Source organism: Pan paniscus, chromosome 1 (assembly GCF_029289425.2).
Source record: "Pan paniscus chromosome 1, NHGRI_mPanPan1-v2.0_pri, whole genome shotgun sequence".
Classification (NCBI taxonomy): Eukaryota; Metazoa; Chordata; class Mammalia; order Primates; family Hominidae; genus Pan; species Pan paniscus.
In genome coordinates, this window is record NC_073249.2 from 165,911,916 (window position 1) to 165,925,579 (window position 13,664).

The following is a 13,664-nucleotide window of genomic DNA, read 5'->3' on the forward strand; positions in this document are numbered from 1 at the left end:
GAGTGCAGTGGCGTGATCTCAGCTTACTGCAACCTCTGCCTCCTGGGTTCAAGGGATTCTCCTGCGGTTTTAAAGATGTTTTCCTCAGCAGTATATATCGGGTTAGGGTGTGTGAAGAAGGAAGAACTCATGGGAGCTATTTTGGTCCTGTAGTGTGCAACAGATGAGAGTCCTGGTTGTCTGAGAGTAACGATAATCAGTGGATCCTACCCTCTGGGGTCTTAGAAGGAGGCCCACCCAGGGTGGGGAGTGGAGAGAGAGTGCCCAGGCTAGGAGTCTCAGCTCCCCCCTCTCATGTGACTATTGTCAAGTCATTCAGCTTCTCAAGTCCCTCTGCTGTAAAGAGTATCAACAGGGACTACCAAACTGGGTCCTTGGGAAAATTTAGCAGGTTATCATGAAAGTGCATTGTTAACTACAAACTGCTACACGAATATACAGTTTACAATGATAAGGCTCTGGACTCAACCTTGGCTCTGACGCTTTCTACTTAGGTGACCCTATGAACCACCTGTGACTTCTCTGAGCCTCAGTTTCTTTGAAGGAAAGGAGGGGCAGCAGCACAAACTCTGCTGATTTGTTGTGAGGATCAGAAGAGCAATGTTGGCAAGTGTGTTTCATAAATGATAGAGTACCATAAATGAAAAAGTCTCCTGCAACTGCTTTTACCGCTTACAAATTTTAGTATCAACCTCATGTAGACTAAAAGAAAAATGGAGCCCTTATATTAAATGCTACAGAGGGCATACAGCCTTTTAATGCCCTCTAACACTGATTTCCAGTAAGGGAATGACTGTAAGCCTTTCTGAAATGAAACACTCTTCCACAGCATTTTATTTGAACTTAATTTTACTACGCACCTAGTGTGGACAGAGTTCCTCTATGGGTAATACATGACTCACCCCTCAAGCTTTTCCAACAACAGTGAAAAGTTATAACTATTTGATTTCCCCAATAAAGAATTATTAGCAGTAATAATCAGAGAATATTAGGTTAGGCACTGTGATCCCAATTCTCAGGGGAGGCCCAGACTTGAGTACAGTAAATATTTTTAATAATTCCCTGGCTAAACAAAACAGATGCAGAGCCCTGAGACTCAAGGTCTGGATTGTAGCTCCCTCAGTGAATCAAGCCACTCGCCTCTCGCTCGGTAATTCTGGCTTGGGTGCTACGGATCTGAACTTCTAAAGGCTGCAGGACAGAAGGCTCTGCAAACCCCCAAATTCAACATATCCCAAATCAAACAAAGCATCTATTCCATAGATGTGACACAACCAGCTTTCTAGTTTCTAAAATTCAAGATTTCAGTGTCACAACTGACACAACCTTCTCACTTATTAAGGCCCATCAGGACTGGACTGTGTCTAGCCAGGCAGATCACCTAGTCAGCATTTGCCATTTGTCATGTCCTTCCATTTTTGCACCCACTGTCCCATGTCAAGCCCTCATTATTCTCAGGTGAACCATGGACATTTTGCTTGCTTTTAAAAATCTCATCTGGATCTCATTGTTCTAGCCAACTTTAGTGTATCCTTTGTACAAACACTCTCCACTCATGTGCCATGCTGGGTTTCTAAAGCACAGGTATGAGCATCCCATTACCCTGCTCATAAGCTATCCATGGCTCCCTAGTGCCTAAAGGGTAAGGTTTACACTCCTTGGCCTGGCATTCTAGGACCTTCATAATCTGATCCCTATCATACCTTGTTCTTTAGCTATACTCAACTCCTTGCTGTTTCCTAGACACACTTTGCTTTTCTTCCTCTCTTCCTTTGTTCATGCAGTTTTCTTCACATATGAAATCTCTGTCCATTTTCAGGGAAACTGTGAAGAAAGACACTTCCCTCAAAAAACTGTCTTTTCCATAAGAATCGCTTAGCTGGAGCGAAATGCCTTTTTAACCTATTTGCCCACAGAACTTCCTGCATCTTATACCAGCCCTTATTACTCACAGTATAACATGAAATATAAGGATCACAGGTAGGAGGCAGCACAAAGGATACTTTCTTGTAAATGTCGCATCTGAACCCTACATTTAAAGAACATTATCCCCTATTATTCTCTTTCATAGAATTTCGTTGTTTCTCTCATTTAACTTTGTTCATAATTTATATTTGTTCGTATACCCATTATTTAATATTTGTCTTACCTATAGCACTACAAACTCACTTTGGAAATGGACCGTGCCTGTATGTATATGTCTATCACCAGGGCCTAGCAAAAGTGCCTGGCTCATAGCATATGTTAAATAAATACTAGTTAAGTAAATAAACAAAGAATGAAATGCCTGCAACTCTACCTAGATTGACAACTTCTTGTGGATATCTTTGCACTTCACTGCTCCATCTATCCCGGTCCTTTTGCTAGCAGATGCCCAACCAACAGTAACTGAATTGGATTTTAACATTAAGTATTCATTTCTTTCTGTTGAGTGAGGAAACTATTGTGATCAACTTGTGGCCCTTTCGGTTTGTTCGTGAAAGAAAAGTCATCAAAAAGTAGGCAATAAGCTAGTCTTTGCTTGCATTCTGGCAGATTTATGCACCAGAGATTCCCAACATGCTTCCCAATAAAAGCCTTTTCATGGTAACGCAGATCTACAAAGTGGATGTTAGTTGCAAAAAGATAATTAACAAATCTCTGACCTAAGTCTGTTTATACTGCTACTGTCAAGGGTAATCATGTTAGTTTAAGAAAGACATTTTGCCTTAATTCTAAGTGTTCACACATGAAAATGTTGTCAGGTATGGATTCTGGCTATGAAATTAACACCTGCAGAAATTTATATATGTGTTCATATTGTGGATGACCCATAACTTTAATGAGGGCAGAACACAATTCATGTGTGAAAAAATTGACCAGACAAATTGTTCAACCGTTCATCTATTTGTTACTATTTTGTACTTTAATCTTTCATTCATTCATCTGCTGACTTGACAAGTACCAGAGTGGTAATTGTGGGCTTAGCAGAGTGAAAGCTATAAGCTCACACAAAAGGTATCAGTACCAGCCCTCAGTGAGAGCTTAGTGTGCATAAAATGATCACAGAAGGCTTTATGGAGAAGTCAATACATTAAAAAAAAAAAAAAAAGCTTCTTCCCTTTAACAAACCAACAGAAAAATGGGATCTTTGTTCAGTAATTTTATTTTATTTTATTTTGGAGAAGGAGTCTCACTCTGTTGCCCAGGCTGGAGTACAGTGGTGCTATCTCAGCTCACTGCAACCTCTGCTTCCCAGGTTCAAGTGATTCTCCTGCCTCAGCCTCCTGAGTAGCTGGGATTACAGGCTCTCACCGCCATGCCTGGCTAATTTTTGTATTTTTAGTAGAGATGGGGTTTTGCCATTTTGCCCAGGCTGGTCTTGAACTCCTGACCTCAAGTAATCCACCCACCTCGGCCTCCCAAAGTGCTAAGATTACAGGCATGTGCCACCATGCCCAGCCTTTTGTTCAGTAATTTTATATTGCTCTTTTCTGTTGGGCCCATTTGGTCATTAACCATACTGTGAGTGTGTGTTTGTATGTATACATTATGCATATGTGTTTGCATGTATATAGTAAACTGGCTATGCCTAAATTCTGGCTTTGAAGGAAAAATGGAGGAAATTAAAATTTCTAATTTCAAAATCCATTGTTTATGAAATGTCTTTAAACTATAGAACTCATCATTAATAATAATCTACTGTGTGGTGAGCCAGTACAATATATAGTCAGGCGGAAACACTGGTGGGAAACCAGGGTAGGAGGCACAGCATGGGTCACTCAACCGTCTGTCTCTAGAGAGTGTCTAGGGCTTTGAGTTATGTGATATAAAAATCACAGGCTTAAATTTATCTCTGTTGTCTTTCTTTCAATGTTTTCCTTTGATTTTCAAAGTTTTGTTTACTAGATTCATGTGTTTAGTCTATCAGGAAGCAATCAGAATACAACTAGCAACAGACATTACTCTCCATGCATAAGATCCCTTCAGATATAGAATAATCTACCAGTACCCAGGTGAAGAAGAAACAGTTGTCACTTGCTAAAGGGTCTCCTGGAACCTTTTCTCCAGATCACAGTTAGTGAGGAGAGCCCTAAAGGGATCTCAGTTATGTCTGAATCGTTTCAGGCCCATCACACAGTGTATAAAATGATGAACATTTGGCAAGGCGCAGTGGCTCACGCCTGTAATCCTAGCACTTTGGGGGGCTGAGGCAGGTGGATCACCTGAGGTTGGGAGTTCGAAACCAGCCTGACCAACATGGAGAAACCCCATCTCTACTAACAATACAAAATTAGCTGGGTGTGGTGGTACATGCCTGTAATCCCAGCTGCTCTGGAGGCTGAGGCATGAGAATTACTTGAACCTGGGAGGTGGAGGTTGTGATGAGCTGAGATTGTGTCATTGCACTCCAGCCTGGGCAACAAAAGCAAAACTCTGCCTCAAAAAAAAAAAAAAAAAAAAAGAAAAAAAAAAGGTGAACGTTTACGTTACACCACCAGCAAAAGAATAAAACCCCATAATTATAATGGAAGATCTCTACCTTTTCTTTAATTGCATTTCCTCTGCCCTCATTGCCCCCAGCCCCCTTGAGGTAACCACTCTTCCGGATTTGCAGGTCTGCCCTTATTTTCTGAATACCGTAGAGGGCAATTTGGTTTGTATGAACTCCAGGTTCAGTTACTCAGCAAGGAGAATTTCCAATTCTTTGGGATTTTCTGCCATAGATGATCACTAAATTCTTTTTTTTATTAGTTGATTTGACCCCCTGAAGATAATTTAAATTTGACTGGGGTATTTAAGCATGTGGATTCAACTTGAGTAAGTTGTTCCACAGAGACCATGGCCAAACTCTCCATTAATTCGGTTCACTTATGGTGAGCAGCAGTAAGACTGGGAGGAACCAGGAGGATGTAAAAATGGAAAACTAAGGGAATCCTAAGGGAAAGGCTAATGAGAAATTTTGGGAACATAATTGTCATCCAACTATTTTAGGGACTGTCATTCTTCATACTCCTGACACCTAACGAGTCTTCGAGTATTCTCAGTTCCGCTTCTTAAATATCTCTCAGCTGTGTCCCTTCCTCTTCATCTGCATACACAGTGCCTTAGTGTATTCAGGCCCCTGTCACTGTGGCCCATTCTATTGTAATAAGTCCTTCTCATTTCCTGACTGTACTCGCTGCCCTCTTAATTCATTCCTTTCACTGAACTCAGAAATATCTTTCTAAAACACACATCAGAGTAAGTTACTCCATTTTGCTTGACACCTTTCAGTGGCTCCCCATGGAGGTCAGGATACAATCCTGTCTTCATAGTCAAGGTCCCCACCTGCCTCTGCAGCTTCCTGGATCGGTTTTCTCTGCTGCTCACCCTTGCTCCAATCATGCTGAGCTCCATGCAGTGTCTTCCTCTCATGTAGATGTGCCTGTGGCTGCTATTACCTCCTGCTTGTCCTTCAAGGCTTAGGTATACTGTCACTTTTTCTGGGAGGCTTTCCTTGATTGGCTCTTTTCAAGTTCTCATGACACCTCCAGACTCTTCTATCTTTGCACTTGATAAACTGTCCTGTAAGGTTTTACTAGTTTGTCTCTCACCCTTTAGTGTAGGTTCCTTAGAAGGTAGGGACTGTGGTGTTTATTTCTGAACTATGGCACTCCCCTACAATGCCTGATCTAATCCATGCTTGTGAAACAGATGAATGTATGCATGCATGAGTGAAACTAATGGAGCACAATTGAGGGCTATTCCCCCACTTGCACGTAAGCTCCAAGAAGGATGAGGTTTTTGACTGTTTCATTCTTTGCTTAGCCTCTGCACCAAGAACAGTGTATGTCACATAACTGGTACTCAATAAGCAGTTAATGAGAGAGTGAACTATGACTTTTTCTGCGTGGCTGCAAAACTGTGACTTTTTCTTGGCGATTCCAGGGAGACTGTCTGAGGTACCCTTTCCTGCCCTCTGACTCACTACCAGGAGGCTCAGCCCTGTGCATGCCTCAAGCTCACCGAGCAGGTCTAACAGCATGATTGACACTTTCTCTCTCCACTGTACAAGTAGTTTTCAAAATATTGGTGTGTGAACCACCTGGGAAACAATTGCACCAGAGTCACCCAAGGTGCATGTTAATATGACAGGTTCCTGGGTCCCACAGCACACTAGCTAAATCAGAATTTCTGGAGTGGCTCCAGGAATCTGCATTTTCGCCAACTTTCTACTTGTTTCCTATGGACACTAGGAAGATTCAACAGTGGCATGGGCTGCTCTAGAAGGGTAGTGAATACCCATCACTATAGAAGGTCTAGAAGAGGTTGGGCAGCCTAGGACTGATGACACTGGGCATGTGTTTCACTCTCCCACTGCACCTCCTAAATAGGAAAAGAGTAGCATGGTCCCTGGCCCAACAGGCACTCAGTAAAACTTGCTGAAAAGAATGGATAGATTCTGAGATTTGTTCATACAAAATTATGTAAACACATGTAAATGTTTATTCATTATCTACATGCTCAGTGATTTACATGAACCAATAATTAGTCCGTTTTTTTTTGGGCTTGAAATTCTCTTTATGTTCTCAAATAACACAGCTGATTTTAAGCCATTAAATTTCTTCTCTAACACTTTCATTAAAGTCACAATTTTCTGAGTATTACAAAATTCCCATAAAGAGGAATCCCTTAAAGTTAGTGTGTGTGAAGTTGACCTGGAAAAGGGAAAATGGGTCTTGAAATTGAGGAACCACAGTTATAACTACCTTAACTAATTTACAAAACACTCTCCATGAAAGAGGATGTAAAAAAATGTAAACGTGGTGTGCACAACATAAGCGGTTTCTTTCATTTGACAAAAGATACCTCTTGTTCCTCTCTATAGTCGGCATGTTTTATCTTTAGCATTTACAAAGCATTGGCATTTTCAAGAATATTATTCAGATCACCTTGATGCTTTCCCTCCTGGGATCTTCCTTCCCAATCAATAGAAGTGCCAGCAGCAGAAAGAATCAAGAAATCCTTGTTGAGCTGAGAATGCCTGTTCAGAACAAACTGGGAGGATTTCCTGACTTGTTTATCTTTCGGATTTTCAGCCGGTGACCACGAATTCCTCCAAAGATGTACTTTTTGATCTTTTGATATAGTACACAGGCAATAATTTTTACCCCTCTGGGTTTCACGAATTTCAATATCTGCGTTTTCTGTTGTTTTAGATGTTTAAAGGAGATGATAAAAATGCTGCAACCCAGATAATGATCACCTTACTCTTCAAAAATACTGCCCAAGGTACTGCTGATTATCATTACCTCTCTGTATCTGGTCTCTTTCACTACATGGTAGGAAATTATGTATGGTGGGTTGAATGGCTGCCCCTGTCCCGACCCCCTGCACTCCCTCCATCCCCCGTCTTCCTACCCCCAACAAAATACGTGTCCATTTGGACCCTGAGAATGTGTTCACCTTGAATCTGTGAATGTGAGGCAGGAGAATAGGGTCTGGAGGCTGGGAATATAAGGCCAATTCATGCTGACTTCCTAGAACTAAATCAAATGGAAACACTTCAGCTATGACAAGAAAAATCCTCTCTATTTACATAGGGATTACACTGAGTAAATGACTTTGTAACTTTACTTCATCCTCTTCATTTACATAGGGCATACACCAAGTAACCAGTGGAAACCTCTAGATGGTATTTAAATCCCAGAAAATTCTGTAAACGGGGGTTTGAGCCCCTATGCTTGGGCCTGCTCCCATCCTGTGGACCGTATTTTCATTTTCAATAGATCTCTGCTTTTTTTGCATCATTCTTTCCTTGCTTTGTGCGTTTTGTCCAGTTCTTTGTTCAAGATGCCAAGAACCTGGATACTCTCCACTGGTAACAAATATGACTTTGTTTTTAGCAAGCAACTTTGCAGTGTAATTAAGTTAAGGATCTTGAGATGAGATCATCTTGGAATATCTGGGTGGGCCCTAAATCCAATGACAAGTGTCCTCATAGGAAGGGAAGATACACACAGAGGAGAAGGTGGTGTGAAGATGGAAGCCAAGACTGTTGATACCAGTTGGAGAGCACCAAGAACTACCCGCAGCCACTGAAAGCTAGGAGAGAGGCATAGGACTGTCTCCTTCAGACCCTCCAGAAAGACCAAACCTGCCCGCGCCTTGATTTCAGACTTTTGGCCTCCCACATTGTGAGAGAATAAAATTTTGTTTTTGAAGCCATCTAGTTTGTGGTAATTTGTTACAGCATTCTTGGGAAATGAATACACTGTACTTTGGATCCAGTATCTCCCAGTTATTACCATATCAGTCTCATCAGGCTAGAATTATCCTGAGGTTTACGCCTCCTGCTATAGTAAGAGGAGTTTTACTCCAGAGTCAATGCTGGGCATCAGGGCCTTTAGGGACAACCATGGTCATCTTCTGGTGGAGAAAACGGAAAACTAGCTAATATTTGTTGGTCATTTGTTGTTCGTCAGGTGTGCTAAGAGATTTACATGCATTACCTTAATCTTCACAGTAGATCTATGTATGAAATCAGGTCTGTTATTTTCTTCCATTTTCTAAATGAGGAAACAGAGCCTCAGGGGATTTCTCATGTATGAATTTAGGGAATCATACTGTCGAGGGTAGGGTTGAACTCCTAACCTGGATCAGCCTCATACCAAAGTCTTTTCTCTGTATCACAGGAATTATGGGGAAAACAAAGAGAGCCCCTTGAGGGCCAGGGCCATACTAAGGAGATCTTTCACATTCATGAATGCATTCTTAGAGATCTGTGTGACTTCTTAGGTTCTAGAAATCTCTCTACTTGAGAAGGGGACAGTGGGCTAACTCATGAAAGAACTCTCAGGATGAGTGACTTAAATCTGATTCTTATTTAATCCCCCAAACAGGATTATGTGATCATAATTATTAACACTATGCCAAGGTATACAAGTCATGAGATACGGAGGTTGCTCATGAATAGAAGAAACCACCAACATCACATTTCAGAATCTATTTATTTTGTGAATCACTTTACATTTTAAAATGTATCTTTATCCTAGAAAAAAATGTTGATAAATATCTCTCTAATCTCTGTGTAGAAAGGAATTTTTTAAATCCTTAAAATTAATGGAAGGAATCACAAAGTAAAATTTAGATAGGTTTGACTTCATAAAAATTAACTGCATGTCAGAAAGTATGTTAAGCAAAATTAAAGGGCAGACAAACATCTGGGGAAACACTTAGAGCAAATATAAACAAAGATTTAGTAATACTATAGGATGACTTTATACATATTGATAGGACAAACAACACTATTCTCCAATAGATAAATGAAGCAAGACGTTAACTATCTCAATGATTTTTACAAAGTGTATTCAGCAGCAGAAAGAAGCATCATAAAATGCCAAATCCACAAGGTAAGCTATAAAATCATGTTCAATATACTAATGAAAGGTAACATTTATTCAGGGCTCATCACATGCCAAGCACTGTACTGAGTGCTTCCCATGCCTTATCTCCTTGAGTCCCCAAGATAACCTAATGGGGTATGCACTGTTAGCATTTTCATTTTATTTATGAGGAACCTGAGGCTCAGAGTGGTGGAGTGACTTACTTAATGTCATGCAACAAATCCCTAGCACAGCTGGGACTCAAACTCAGGTCTTTCTCTGAAGTCGTAATTCCTTGTTTCCAATGGCTTACTATGTTAAGTGACCTGGGCCCCTGCCTTTTGCTCTTTATACCTCTCATAGTACCTTGCAAATAATTCAGCCTTCTGAATTGTGGGAGGCAGAGTAATTTATTGCTTAAGATAATAGTTTTAGGATCAGAATGCTCTAGGTGGCCCCGGACAATGTAACTGCTCCCATCTTCAGTTTCTTTACCACAGTAAATTGTGGCAAGGATTAAATGAATTTGCATGCTTGGAGGGCCTAGGACATTTCCTAGGACATAGAAGATGATCAGAAAATGGCAGGGAATACTAAATAGAATGGCATCATACCTCTTTGTGTGTAATAAGGCAAAATTATTTGTTATTTTAACAGTTGGCACAAACAATATTTTGTGTGTGTGTGTGTGTGTGTGTGTGTAAGGGGAGGAAATTGTCTTTGTTTGAGGGAAAAAACCCTTGATGACTCATTAAAGGTATTTGAGATCTGAGGGTATGAGTGTTTTAAACCCAGCCTTCAGAAATCATTATCACTCCTCTCCCTCCTCCCTTCCAAAAAAGAGAATGGTTTAAACAGTTGCATCTGAGAATATGAGATTTTTTTTTCACTTGAGAGGGAAGAGAAGAGAAGAGTACAAAGGGGTAGAGAATTATGTGGGGTGAGGCTGAGCTGGTGGGAAGGAAAGACGTGAGCTAAGGGAGGTCTGAGTGAAGTTTCACTTGCAATCTTCTGCTTTTAAGATGGTGCCATCTTTTACATTTCGTGGTTAACATGATGTTGTGTTACTGTGTCATTACTCCCTCCTCGTCTCTCCATATCGCAGTGACATCTGCCAAAAATCTCCTGAACTCACAAATGCTTTGCAAGAGCTTTTATATAAATAGAAATGACCTCTCTCATGGACAGGTGGACATGGGCCAAGGCAGAGATGGCACTGAGAAAGGACCTTGTAGACCTGGATGACCGTAAGAACACAAGCCCCTCCAAGAATCCTCAGAAATCTTAAAATGTCAGTGGAATAAGTGGGGATTCACACTGATTAGGAAGAGCCGGGGGACCTCTACTGATATTTGGTTCACCTTTGTTGCCTTCCTGTTCTTTGCATGTAATAAATGCTCAGCAAGAATTTCTTGAATAACTGAGGAGAACAATAGAAAGCATATCTATGTGGCTCAGACTCTAATTACATTGGAGTTCGCAGACAGGAGAGACCCATGTGCTAGCGGAAGCAGGGAAGACTTTGTTCAGGTGTCACTCCTGACACCATGCAGAGCTGACCCAACAGCAAGTTTTTCTGTTGTCTCTGTGTTGATAGGAGCAGATGAATGGAGATTATTGGTGAAGCCAGCCAGCTCTGTCCCAGGTTAGAATCTGGTATTGGCTATTTTGGACAACTCTGGAGGATACTTCGATATAGTGAGTGTGGTCAGAAGTGGACGGTGCTGTTGTAATCACAAAGGAAAGAGGACCAATGAATTCATTTTGGATGGGAGCAGACAACTCCAGGATCCAGTGTAGGTGGTGTGGGCACAATGGAAGATGAAGAGGATTGCCCTTGCACATAGACAGAACAGGATTTAGCCACAGAATGGTCACTGTGCCTGTTGCCTAGGAAAGGGCACTTAGGATGCCTCTCAGTTGGAAGATATTATCTCCAGATGGAGTCCTCTGCCTGTTGGCAAAGTCAACAGCATTATTTGGTAATATTTTGATGTGCTATTTATGTGGAAAGGGGGCTTATTGACATATCTCTGACTTCATGCGCAAACAGCTCTAACTTTTCTTTCTGAAAGTGACTGTTGCAATGAAGATGACAAATCTCAGAAGGGCACTGGAGGCGGGGGGCAAAAATGGGCAGGGCATGGGCTTGTGCCTAACACCATGTGTCCTGGCTAGAGTGTCCAGGCCTGGGTTTGATTTGCATTCAGGCTGCATCTTTGGTTGGTGAAGCTGGACTCGCCTGTCATTCTGATGAATCTGGCAAAAGCTCCAGACAAGGGGTTTCAATGAAGGCAAAACACTTTGGAGGGCTGGAATGGGAGGGGAGGGCTTGGGAGAATTACCGGGGTGGTGGGGGGTTCATGTCATGTATTTGCATGTTCATTGTCTCCAATTGGGAAACAACAACTTCAGAAAAGCAAGCAAAGAGGTTCACATTATTTTAGTGACCCTGAAAAACTTGCACATTTCTGCTAGGAAATGTGTGCCTTCCCTCTATGCAGCATTTGTTTTAAGTATTTAGCTTCCCTACACAGTTGTAAGTTCACTTGCCTGTTCTCTCTCCCTCCCTCCCTCTCTCTCTTTCTCTCTCCCTCTCTGTCTTTCTCTCAATTACTTTAGTCAGCACAAATTTGGAGGCAGAAGCAAACCTAGTAATAGCATATCTCATGTTGCTATCAATTTTCCGCCAGAAGACCATTTCAGGACACAAAGTCCTTTGTCTATTTCCAGAAGCTCGATTCAATGACATTACATAAATGACTACAATACTATAGCATGTTCTGCACCGTTTCAAATTGTAACCTAAAAAAGGGAAGAACCTGGATCGCAGCCAGGGTGTAATGATTTCAGTTCTTAAGAAAATCCAGCAACCATTACACTACATTCAATATTTTCTTGCTGTGGAAATTTAAGATTCGACTCTAATCAAATAGAAAACCCCACCTCCTCATCCTCCATTTTGCTATGGTTTCTGTTACTAACTGGCCTCCCACGTCTGTTTTGGCTTAAAAAAATAAATAAGTTTACAATATGTTTTTAAAAATTGGGCTGAATCAGACAATTGTATATTTTAGAAAATGAAGGCAAAATGTAAAACAGGCTAATCATGATTCCAAATTCAATCTTCAGGGCCCTAATTGATCCCATCCCAAAGGTAACATTCTATCTTAATTGACATGCTGAGATGGTTACAATTATGTAAAATAAAACTGGGCTGGTTGGAAACCCCATGTCTTCTTGTAGAACAGGAGATGGCCAGCTTTTATAATAGTTGATTGCAAAAGGATGCAACCACTTTGCTCATATTTCCTATTTTGGTTTGGCCCTTGTACATGTGCATTGAGGTTCCCCCATCCACCCTTTAAATAAAGTATGGACTGCAAGGGGAATTTGATGCCATTATATTTTCCTTGGGGTTGGGGGAGGACATCTTAGAAAGGGTCAATATTTTAAATGCCTATTTTTTAAGTCAGGGGTGTGTGTGTGTGTGTGTGTGAGAGACAGAGAGACAGAGAAAGAGAAAGAGAGAGAGAAAGAGAGAGAGAATGAAGCTGACATTTCCATATTTGTTGGCCGAGTGATTTTTCTGTGCAATTGTGACCACACGCACGAGCTTGTGTTCAGCCTTGATAGGAAACAGATGGCAGTGAGTGTGGAGATCACGCGATGCTGGGCCCATAGAATGGACTCACAGCCCTTCCAGGATGCCCATGAAGGGGCTTCACCCTTTTTCAGATCCCGCCAGACATTGTGCCTCCCTGCTGAGAGCACCCTGAATGGGAGGCCAGGACTCCCTGGGGTGATGCTGGATGCTGAGGAGGCAGGAAGGCGGGAGGCCTGTTTATGTAATCAAGAGAGGCAGAGGCCTCCTTCGATGGCAGGGAACACCTGTGCCTCTTGGCATCTTGCCTCCCTGGATGGGCGAACGAAGCAAGCCTAGTGCATGGTGATTAGTATTATACACCCCCTCCTGCCGGCAACGCCAGCCATAGGAGTGCCGTGAACATCACATATCCATCTAGCTCCCTCCTCTATCTCTCAAGAATGTGGTCTGTGAGCATCCCCACTGACCCTGGCTTAATTTAGAGCCTCAACACGTCTCTCCCAGATTGTTGCAATGGATTTTCTCATGGCCTCCTATCTCAGCATCTCTAATTCATGTAGGAGCCAGAGTTGTACAAATCTGACAATGTGACTTCCCTGCCTAAGCCTTTCCACAGCTCCCCAAGTGACCCCAAATAAAACACAACCGTTGTTACTTATTTGTGTAATTATTTGTTTAATGCCTATGTTGGCTGCTGGTTTACTCCTATA

At 41.7% G+C, this 13,664-nt stretch overlaps 1 long non-coding RNA gene across 2 annotated transcripts in view; it reads left to right on the forward strand.

Moving 5' to 3' along the window:
- Nucleotides 1-8,190, forward strand: part of LOC117981444 (uncharacterized) — a 30,576-nt gene extending 22,386 nt beyond the window's left edge. The window contains exons 3-4 of one of the 2 annotated variants that reach the window (XR_004672980.1): nucleotides 7,182-7,254; nucleotides 7,622-8,190. This is a non-coding gene — a long non-coding RNA (uncharacterized LOC117981444). The remainder of the gene's footprint in view (nucleotides 1-7,181; nucleotides 7,255-7,621) is intronic. The other variant, XR_004672985.1, reaches the window with a different exon arrangement.
- The last annotated feature ends 5,474 nt before the right edge of the window (nucleotides 8,191-13,664 follow it).